The sequence below is a fragment of the Camarhynchus parvulus genome, unplaced genomic scaffold, assembly GCF_901933205.1.
Source record: "Camarhynchus parvulus unplaced genomic scaffold, STF_HiC, whole genome shotgun sequence".
Lineage (NCBI taxonomy): Eukaryota > Metazoa > Chordata > Aves > Passeriformes > Thraupidae > Camarhynchus > Camarhynchus parvulus.
Genome location: NW_022147697.1, coordinates 1 through 10317, shown reverse-complemented (window position 1 = coordinate 10317; position 10317 = coordinate 1). Strand labels below are relative to the sequence as shown.

At 39.5% G+C, this 10317-nt stretch overlaps 1 long non-coding RNA gene across 1 annotated transcript; it reads left to right on the top strand.

Moving 5' to 3' along the window:
- The first annotated feature begins 1147 nt into the window (after positions 1–1147).
- Positions 1148–4960, top strand: LOC115915850. The gene is made up of 2 exons (XR_004061537.1): positions 1148–1287; positions 3794–4960. It is a non-coding gene; the product is annotated as an uncharacterized LOC115915850 (long non-coding RNA).
- The last annotated feature ends 5357 nt before the right edge of the window (positions 4961–10317 follow it).

Genomic DNA, 10317 nt, shown 5'->3' with positions numbered 1-10317 from the left:
ATATTATGGGCATATCCATCTGCTGGTAAGTGGGAGTTCCAAGGCAATCATGAAGTAGGGTTCCCATTACTCACCTCTTGGATCATCTATTGCAATGGGTACTATATATCTGACTCAAATGTTTCTAGATATTCACAAAAAGAGTAATATGATGACAGCCACAACAAGAGAATGAGAGAATATAAAGTTCCTGAGAATATTTCTCAATTTTATTTGTAAAATCCTGCCACCCCTCTGGCAGATCTTGTCATGGTAATGGGGAATGGAAGGAAGTTCCTTACGTGGGAAAAATGACAGCGACAGGCCTTGTCCAAGAGGCAGGACTTGTGGAATGTTGCATTATCATCTGTCCTTGAGATCTTGTAATCTTGGGGAAGGATCTTATGCTTCTTCTGATAGTCTCAGGAAAGGAAACTATCCTTAACTTGTCCCTGCTTCTAAGGAAATGCATAAAAACCTGACATGAATCAAAGTCTTCATTATCAGTTTATGCCAGATCAAAGGAGGTGGTTCTATTATTGTGAGATCCCACCTGGAGTGCTGCATACAGTTCTGGTGTCCCCAGCATAAGAAGGACATGGAATTGTTGGAACAAATCCAGAGGAGGGCCAAGGCTGATAAGAGGACTGGAACAGTGCCACAGGCTGAGAAAATTGGTGCTCTTCAGCCTAGAGAAGAGAAGGCTCCATGCAGAACTCATGGCAACCTTACAGTATCTGAAGGGGACCTACAGGGAAGCTGGAGAGGGACTCTTCATCAGGAACTGTAGTTCCTTGTAGGACAAGGAGCAATGGGTACAAATTGAAAGAGGAAATATTTGAATTAGGTATTAGGAAGAAATTTTTACTGGGAGAGTGGTGAGACAGTGGGACTGGTTGCCCAGGGAGTTGGATGTGGATGCCCCAGCCCTGGCAATGTCCAAACCAGGTTGGATAAGGCCTTGAACAACCTGGTGTAGGGGAAAGTGTCCCTGCCCAAGGCAGGGGAGGTTGGGACTAGATGATCTTTAAGGTCCATTACAACCTTTTAGCATTCCATGATTCTATGATAATTTGGATGTACTTGTCTATAGCCATATGTTTGCATAAAGATGATTTTTTTTTCAGTCCAGATTTAGCAGGTAATTTTGTTGAGAAAATGTCTTCATTTAGATCACATCTAGATGTGTGGTGCTTTTTTCCTTAGGTTGAAGTTTTGCATGATTTTGAGGCAGCTAACAGTGATGAGCTTAATTTAAAACGAGGAGATATTGTGCTAGTGATTCCTTCTGAGACCACAGCTGATCAGGTAAAAACATGGTTCTTGCTTTTGTTGCCATTTTTCTTCGTCTCAACTTTTTTTTCTTACTGGTTATAGTTAATGGAAATGTGTATTCAAAATTATGTTCCTGTAAGAAAACACAAAGATTTTACTTATGTAGTTTCATTTGAGACTAAATGGCACAGTTGACTATACCTGAAGTCACAGATACATGGTATTAGCAGGATATGACCTCTGAATATTTTTTAGGGCTTTTTTGTGCTACATTGTATTTTATACTGGCACACAGGTACACAAAGATTTCATACAGAGGATGACCTACAAACTCTGTTACATTGTTCTATATCATCTTGTCAGCATTCCAATAGAATTGATGACATGCTCCCTAAATGTTCAGTTTTTATGTGTGATTTGTAGAAATAGTGCAAATTCACCCACAGAGAGCACTGAGAATGCACACAAATTGGGGTGTCCTACAGCCTAAAGGTATAGAGATGCTGCTCTGTGTTAGGTGCCTCTGATAAAGATAACTTTGCCCCTCGGAAGCCTGAATCTGAATTAAACAATACTTTAATTTAATTGAAGGCATATAATTTTGTTCTAACATTGTATTTCAGGTGAATTTTTAAACAATTGTATTCCATATGTTAAATTGAATTGCAGTGAAGTATGTTGATTTTGGCTGCTGCTTTAAAAGAGAAGACTGTACTGTACACTATTAGCACCAGCCACTCCATGGGCATCTGTTAGTGCCTGTAGTGTTGGTAAGAAGTCTCCCAATTGATTTGGGGTTTGAGAAGTGGGGGACTGGATCCTGCCTGATCAGGTAGCCAAGAGCACTGCTCAGAAAGAAGAATATCTCTTAAAATAGGCCTAAATACTAATGGCCTAAGCATATATGAGCCCTGAGAACTGTGTTTGAAATTATTTTGCTGGTTGATGCTGTTTGAAGTTAGGTAATTATCAGTCCTCTCAGCTGTGCTTTCTTTAATTCAAGACACAAATTCTTGGCTTTTGTGAGTGGGTTTTTTTTACTTATTTCAAAACAAAATATTTACACTACAGCAGATACATAACTCTTTTTATTGGAATGAAATCTATTGTCCCTACTCAAATTATGCTGTCTTACCTCATAGGCAGTTCAATTGATTTCACTGTCAGTGTTTGCAGAATAGGACACTACTCTAAGGATAGCAAAATATGGTCCCTGACTTAGTCTGTTTTTTGCTAGGATAGTAGGTGTTAAATACATGATAATGCGTGGTGAGTCCACAAAGTGTAATTCTTCTTCTGGTATGCACTAAAATTCCCATTAGCGTTAATTGAAGTAAATCGTGTGCAGTGATGGAGAAAATAAACCTTTTATGTATTCATGTTTCTGAAGCCATTCTTTTCGTATATTTAATGCACATTACATATTTCCCCTTCATGTTTAACATCACCATAAAACTCAAGACTTTTGTCTTTTGCCAGATACTTTGTTGATTTTTATAAAGGCTTATCTTTGTTATTCTTTATTCTCCTTCAAAAATGACCTTCTAAAGCCTTAATTCCAATATACCTGGTAACATCAACCTCCATTTGAAGCAAACCAGCCCCAGACAGTGGCTTTTTCCATTCAACTTGTGTTGAAGTTTTTATCCAGTAAAACTGTGTATTCCTTTCTACAGTCTATACTGCCTACGCTAAAGAGCTGCAGTTCCTCTATCTCTTATACATTCCACATGCCTCACTTAAATGTACACAGTCAATGTCACAGATAAGCTTGATCTGCTTTAATGGTGCTTATCTGGGAGCAGAGAGCCCCCACCAGCACACACAGCCACCCCATAATCATGATTTGATGGTGTATGGGGTGATCTTTTCAAGCTGCTTCTATCTGCATATGTACTGTCTGTACAAAAATAATATGACAACATTAGAAGTTCTGTTTGCCATGGCTTTGCTTGAGTTCCTTTTCTTGAAAGGAAAAAGATACAGAGTTTCTTAGTGAAATGAGAGTAGATTGGTCATTTTTTAAAATACCAAATTATTTTATTCTAGGTAGAATTTATCACACTTGAGAGAATCCAGTACTTTCCAATATGAAATCTCTCTTTTGTTTGCTTGGACAGCTGCTGATTTGTTGATATTTTGCTTATCAAGTCCTGGTTTATGTTTCAAGGAGTTTTTTGAAAAAAATTACATACTTTCTAGAGATAGTAAGTCCTGAGACTGCAAGAACTGTTCTTTCTTCTGACTGTTGATACATGAATGAGAGAAAAAAGATCTTAGAGGAAAAAAATTAGGATTCAGAACTATTCTTCCCCCACCTAGATGGGCTAAAGGCTGTATCTTGTGCTTGCAGTCACTTGGTCTCACAAAATTGTAGTCTGGTAGAACAGAGAAAATGATCTGTGCAAAACTAGAGGCAGCTTTTTAACCAAAACACCAAATCCTTTTAGCCATGTTTTTCTGAAACATCTTCAGTCTGAAGATCATAGTGAGGAAGGGGATACCTAAAATTTAAGAGACTCTGTCTTTTTCTTTGCAGGAGGCTGGCTGGTTGACTGGCATTAAGGAATCCGAGTGGCTTCAGTACAGAGATGCAAATAGTTATAAAGGACTTCTCCCAGAGAACTTCACACGCCATCTGGAGTAGTTGTCCCAGGCAGACAAATGTAGTATGAAGATCAGTCAGTAGGTTTTTAACCTCTTTGAAACACAGGAGCCCACCTTTTTGTTGTTTAAGCTGTGAATGGTTTACAGACTGGTGCCAGACAAAGCTAGTTGAAACATATCAAATGAGCATGAGTGCAAACAGTTAAGCTTTAATTTCTGAAGCAGTACATGGGAAAAAAAACCACATAAAAATGAAATGTCCTTATTTGTTCACGAGTATGTGGTGACAGGTTTGTTTGTGCTTTGTCAGAGCTATGGTGATCCTGTATTTGATCCTTTCCCAAGAAATCTGAAATTAGCTTCCTCAATACCAAAACCTTAACTTCTCTGCACTAAGTGTATTGTATTACGTTGCACTGCAGAAGATTTAATTATTTATCCTGTAGTTATAAGGTCAAACTATTGCAAGTTCCATATGTTAAAAAGATAGTTAACTACTGCAATGTTTTTCAGTGTTATTTTTGGACATGCATAATATATATACACAAGAACTTATATGTGTATATATAAGTGCATATGGCTATATGCATTTTCACAACTTCATTGTAGCTCTTTGGCTGTGTAGTATCATCCAGTACATGCATTGCTTTTTCCTTGTCTGGCATTACAGGAAACAGTTTTGTTCAAAGCAAAACTAACTACTCCATTGCCAAAACATGATACAATATCTGTGTTTGTAATGTGAAATTTTCATTCTTAGATGATGAATAACATCATGTTCAAAGCCGCTAACCTTTGAGAAGGCATGGCTTGGTCTCCTCTTCCAGATGCTGTAGTTACAATGAGATAACCTGGAGGAGGGAGTTGTTATGATGCTAATCTATACTTTTTCATTTAATTGGCTGAATCCATTTTCAAAAAGCAACAGAACTAATCTCTGAGAATAAATAAACACAATATATTTTCACTATATGTCTTTATGCAGCATACCTTCACAGAGCCTTTTAAAGTAAGATATATATATCCTGTATCAAAAAGTCATCTGTAACTTATGTTTTCCAGTGCTGTGTCATTAAAAATAAACCTTTGGTCCAAAGAAGCTGTTTCTTCTGTGGTGCTTTTGAAGTTTTGTAAGAAGTCCATAGAATTTATAGATTGTATTATGTAATCTAATCTTAATTTAATACCTCTTTTTCCAAAGGAATATAGCATAACAGGTGCAACCCCTAAATTCCTGTTCTCAACCCAAGTTGTGGCTAGAGTTCCAAAAAGTCTGAACCCCAGCTCAGTATGTCTCTCTGCTGCTCTTCCTGTTCCCAGCTCTGACCACCAGCTAATATGTGTCCAGTAAGAAAGGGAGCTTGTCTGTATTTAACCATCACTCAGCTGAAGATCTCTGTCTCTTATTGATTCTTCACTTGTCCACTTTTTTCATAAGTAAGTTTTCTATAAATCTGCTCCATTGTGTTTGCCGAGGCATGGAAGCTGCAAATATTTAGGAATATCTATATTTTCCTAGGAATTCAGTTATTTTTTATTAAACATTTGTCATCTTGTATGCAAATAATATCTCTTTCTACTCCATTCCTAATTTGCTGAATCTCAGTTGAAGAAACTGTGCCTCTTGAAGAAGAGGAGGGTTGATTTTTTCTCTGTTTTTCAGGGTCTCTCTCAGTAGGTTTCAAAGGTAAGTCCAGTGATAGCTGAGTTTTGTGAAGAAGCTGGATGGCTCAGTTGTGATAGCTGGGATTTTGGATTTGAAATATCCAGTGAGTCTAAGGAGGTTACAGGAAAGAACTCTGGTTTTCTGTTCTTTCCTTCAACAGGTTTGATCTAGGGCCAAGAATCTCTCCAAGGACAAAACTTGCTTTTGGTTTTCTTGTTACAATAAATTCCAGACTTCAGCACGCCATTTTGAGGTGGTCATAATAACTATTACACTTGGTTTTCAGTGATACTCATGATAACCTCCAGGCTAGCTTCTTGCTTAACTGCATCTCAACACTTACATTTCAGTAATGGCTGCTCTACATATCACTGGAAAAGCCCAGCACTGTACAATGGAGCTTCATTTTCCCTGTGGACACCATGTCACCACTGCTTTGAAAGGAACCTACTGTCAAGTGAGGTCATTATGTGTGACAGCCCTAACCCTAAGGTCATTATGATAAAACAAAGCATTGCTATGATCAGCCAAATGTATTCTTTTACCAGGTGTCCATCACATGCAGTTACTATTATTAGGGGCCCTCTTGCTTTTAGAAGTATTGTCAAAGTCAAACACCTTTGGTCTTGATTCTTCTAATCTCCTTGGTCACAGCACAATGTGACAGATTCACAGAGGGTTTTCAATACACTTAAGATTGTACATAGATAGGAAAGGTCTCTGGCCTACAGCAAAGAGCTTTCATGGTACTGTCATCATTTGTTGGCAACAAGATGTACTGGTAATGTTCCAAAAGCTGTGGTATCACTCATTTTGTGTCATTTAAATGTTGCAGGTTACTGTGTATACGGCATACCATTCTGACATTGAGTACGTCTTCACATCTCACATACATAACCCAGAGCCACAAGTGTCTTGCAGAAAGGATGAGGAAAATTATTGTTTGCAAAATTCCATATACTAGGATGATACACTTTTATGTCTACAGCTCATGAGGTGAGTCCTGTGCAGTAAGTGTATTTCTCTGTGATCTATAAAACTTTATTCTAGGACAAGCAGGGGAAATACTTTCCACTATGTACTGCTGTTACATACATGATACATTTGTGTTACACTGCATTAACTGGAGTTACACTCCATCTGAAATTATGTTAGCCCAGAATTATTTCTCCCTTTACTTGGATTTTTTTTTTTTTGATTTACAGTGTTGCATTTGGCAAATTACTGCATTTTGTGCTTTCAGGATGGTTGTAAAATGCATTGTTTCTTGGTTTCTCTAAAGGCTTATTTATGCCTAAGAGAGCATATACTACTAACTTTTTGAGCAGGTGTAATTTATAATTCTACATAAAATAAAACCTTGAAAGATTTAGGGATCCAATCTCCTGATCCCACAGACGGATTATTCATGGTATGGTCTTTAAAGAAAGACAAAGTAACTGAAGATAGAGGAACACGGAACATGTTGTGTGAGTAAACAAATAAATTTTGTGTATTTGCAGCTCATCTATCTGGTTTACGACCTTTCCTGAATAATGAAAACTGCATAAGCTGAGCAACACTTCTGTCCTTTCTCTTCTCCTCGTCTCCCTATCTTGCTTCATCTCTTCCAATAGGTGCATCTGTCCCTGCCACAGAAGAAGGAGGGGAGGCGGAGGGGTACAGTCCTACTCAGATAGCATGGTGCTCAATTCCAGGATGCTCTGATTACTGATGCCCTAATTATCAGAGAGATGTTAAATGAATCAAAGTCTCATTAAGCTCATTCTTAACAAAAATTTTGCAGTGTCTTGCTGCCACAGAGAAAAAGGCATCAAAAGAAAGCCACTGTGATGGGTATTTTAGATGGATGGGATTTGGAAGGAGCAGCCTTTGGCTGAAGAACACTTTACAAGGTTGTCACATCTGCTCTGTGCAGGCAGAGCATAAGCAAGTAGCAGGCGTAAGTACCACAGTAGCCTCAAACCCACCACAGTTTGCTGTTTGAAGTACAAAAATCATATTTTATTGTCAATTTTTAAAATAGATTTGAAAGATCTATCTTTTCCCAGCTGTGAGTTCACTTGAGTGAGTCTACCATCTTCACCATTCTTTGACTTTTAACCCTTTTGTCCCAACAGTCTTCATCCATGTAATTTGAGTCTGATGCTTTGTGCATCTTGTCTCTACCAGCATCTCAACTATTTCCCTCTTTTCACTCTGGCCTGTTTAATCAGCACAGAAGCATCACACAGGGAAAAATGCAGCACTTTCCAAATGGTTTCTCCTGTAACCAACAGGAAGACCTCTTAATTAGCATTAATTGGCAAAAGCTGAAATTATCCATAAGAGGGTTGTACTGCATATTCAGATGCTTAATAGCAGTTAAAGGAAACTTTCATGAAAGAAAAGACCCAGACAGTAGTCGAAGTATCACTCTGTGTGTATGCAGGCTTTCTATCCAGCCACAGGCACTAAATGCAATGCAGATAACAACAAAGTACTGTGTAGCCAGCAAAACTTGAGTCTTCAGGAGCCAATGGTACTCATATCTGCTGAAGGCAGTCCAAAATGCAAAATCCTCTATGTCCTCAGCCTGGTTTCAGAGGAGAAAAGAGGCTGGGGTTTCTTTTGGTGCTGTCAGAGCATAGGCTTTGGTGTGAACCAGATAAAGCCCCGGTCACTACTAGTGCCTTTATATTTGCCTAGACAGACTGCTTGAGGTACAAGGTATAATTGGGCAAAGAACATCAAAGCACTGGAAAGGTAAGTAGTTATGTACTTAAATTATTACATTTCCAAGGTAGGTGCTGCAAAGGAGAAGGTTAAGATAGTCCAGATTTGCAAACTTAATTCATAAGAAAGTCAACATTTCTGTATTAAAGCTTTTTAAATGAAACATCTTGACCTGCAATGGAAGGAAGAATCTGGCTATATGTCAGTGAATGAAAAAAGAAACAAAACATGTAATTTTGAAGAATTAACTGTGCAGGTTAACACATAATTGCCAAATGATGAGGTGTACTGGGGTTGCATGGGCTGCAGGCTTCTGTGAGAAGCTGCTGGAAGCTTCCTTCATGTTTGGCAGAGCTAATCCCTGGTGGCTCCAAAGAGGGACATGCTGCTGGTCAAGACTGGGCCAGTTGGAAATGGTGGTGATGCCTCTGTAATAACAGATATAAGGAGAAAGGAGAAAAGTTACTGCACAGTTGTAATTGTGGCCAGAGATGAGTGGGGTGACAATATGGGAGAGGAAAAACTCTGCAGACACCAACGTCAGTGGAGAAGGAGGGGGAGGAGGTGCTCCAGGCAGCAAAACTGGGATTCTACTGCATACTGTGGTGAAGAGCATGGTGAAGCAGCTGTGCCCCTGCAGCCCATGGAGGACCAAGGGGTTGGAGAGATCCACCTGCAGCCCATGGAGAAGCCCTTGCCAGAGCAGGTGGATGCCTGAGAGGAGACTGTGACCCCGTGGGAGACCCATGGAGAGAGAAGCCCACTCTGGAGTAGCCTGTGCTTCAAGAACTGCACCCTGTGGAAGAGTGGCCCACGCTGCAGAAGTTTGGCAAGGACTGTTGCCTGTGGCATGGGCTCACATTGCAGCAGTTCAGAGGGAGCTGCTGCTCATGAGGTGCACTCATGCTGGAGAAGTTCTTAGAGAACTGCCTCCTGTGGGAGGGACCCCACCGCAGAGCCCAAGAAGGACTCCTCTCCCTGAGCAGTGAGTGAGCTGACCATAAGCCCTGTTCTCTGTCTTCCTGCCCCGCTGGGGAAGGAGGTAGAGCAGGGAAGGAGGGAGGGTAGGGGAAAGGTGGTTTTAAGGTTTTATTTTATTTCTCATTATCCTGGCCTGATTTTATTTAGAAATAAATTTAAACCAAATCTCTATGTTGAGTCTGTTTTGTCCATTGCCCTATTCAGTGAATGATCTCTCCCCGTTGTTATCTCAAGCCATTCGATAAATTTAATAAATTTGTTTATAGTTTTTTGTTAAAATTTCTCTCCCCTGTCCAGTTTGTGGAGGGGAGTAAGAGACCAGATTTGGTGGGCACCTGGCATCCAGGCAGCCTCCACTACACAAGGTCATGCAAAATTCTCTGAGTGGCTAAAATCTGACAGACCTGTCAGGGTTCTGTAACTCCCATGGTGTCATAGAGATACACACAAAAGTGGAGGTTGTCAATAGTCTTTGGCAGAGATTCAGAACCCTGTATTTTAAGTCTGTAAGATGCTTCACATGAGAGGCTGTACAAATACTGAGGATCTTTAGGTATCTCCTAGCCCAAGAAAGAACATCACACTACTGTCCACCTAAAAAGAACTCATGCAAATTTAAAAGACAGATGTTAAATAGTTTTGCTTAAAAATCTCAGAGTAGGAATCCTTGGCATCCATCCATGCCTGTGGATTGCACAGCTGCTCACAAAGGGCTTCTGAGAGTTTTCCTCCTTTACACCCAGCAGAGGGTAGTAGATGCTAGAATTTGCATTGGCCAAATAAACTGTCATTTGGCTCAGTCTTCAACTATGAGTTTTTTTCATTCATATCTCTCATTATCTGAAGTTGGCTAATGTCTGCAGCCACATACAGCAAATGTCAGTGCCATACCAGAAAAAAAAAAAAAGCTGTTTTATGCATGCTAACTGGCTTCTTCAATCTGCAGGCAAACAAAGACAGAAAACTACTTTATCAAGTAACTAGAGCAACGTATCCTTGAATTTCATGCATGTTGAAGCATGTTGTATACCAAACATGGTAAATCTGCACCAAATAAATCTGTTCAGCTGCTCCAATTCAAAGTGACAATGTTG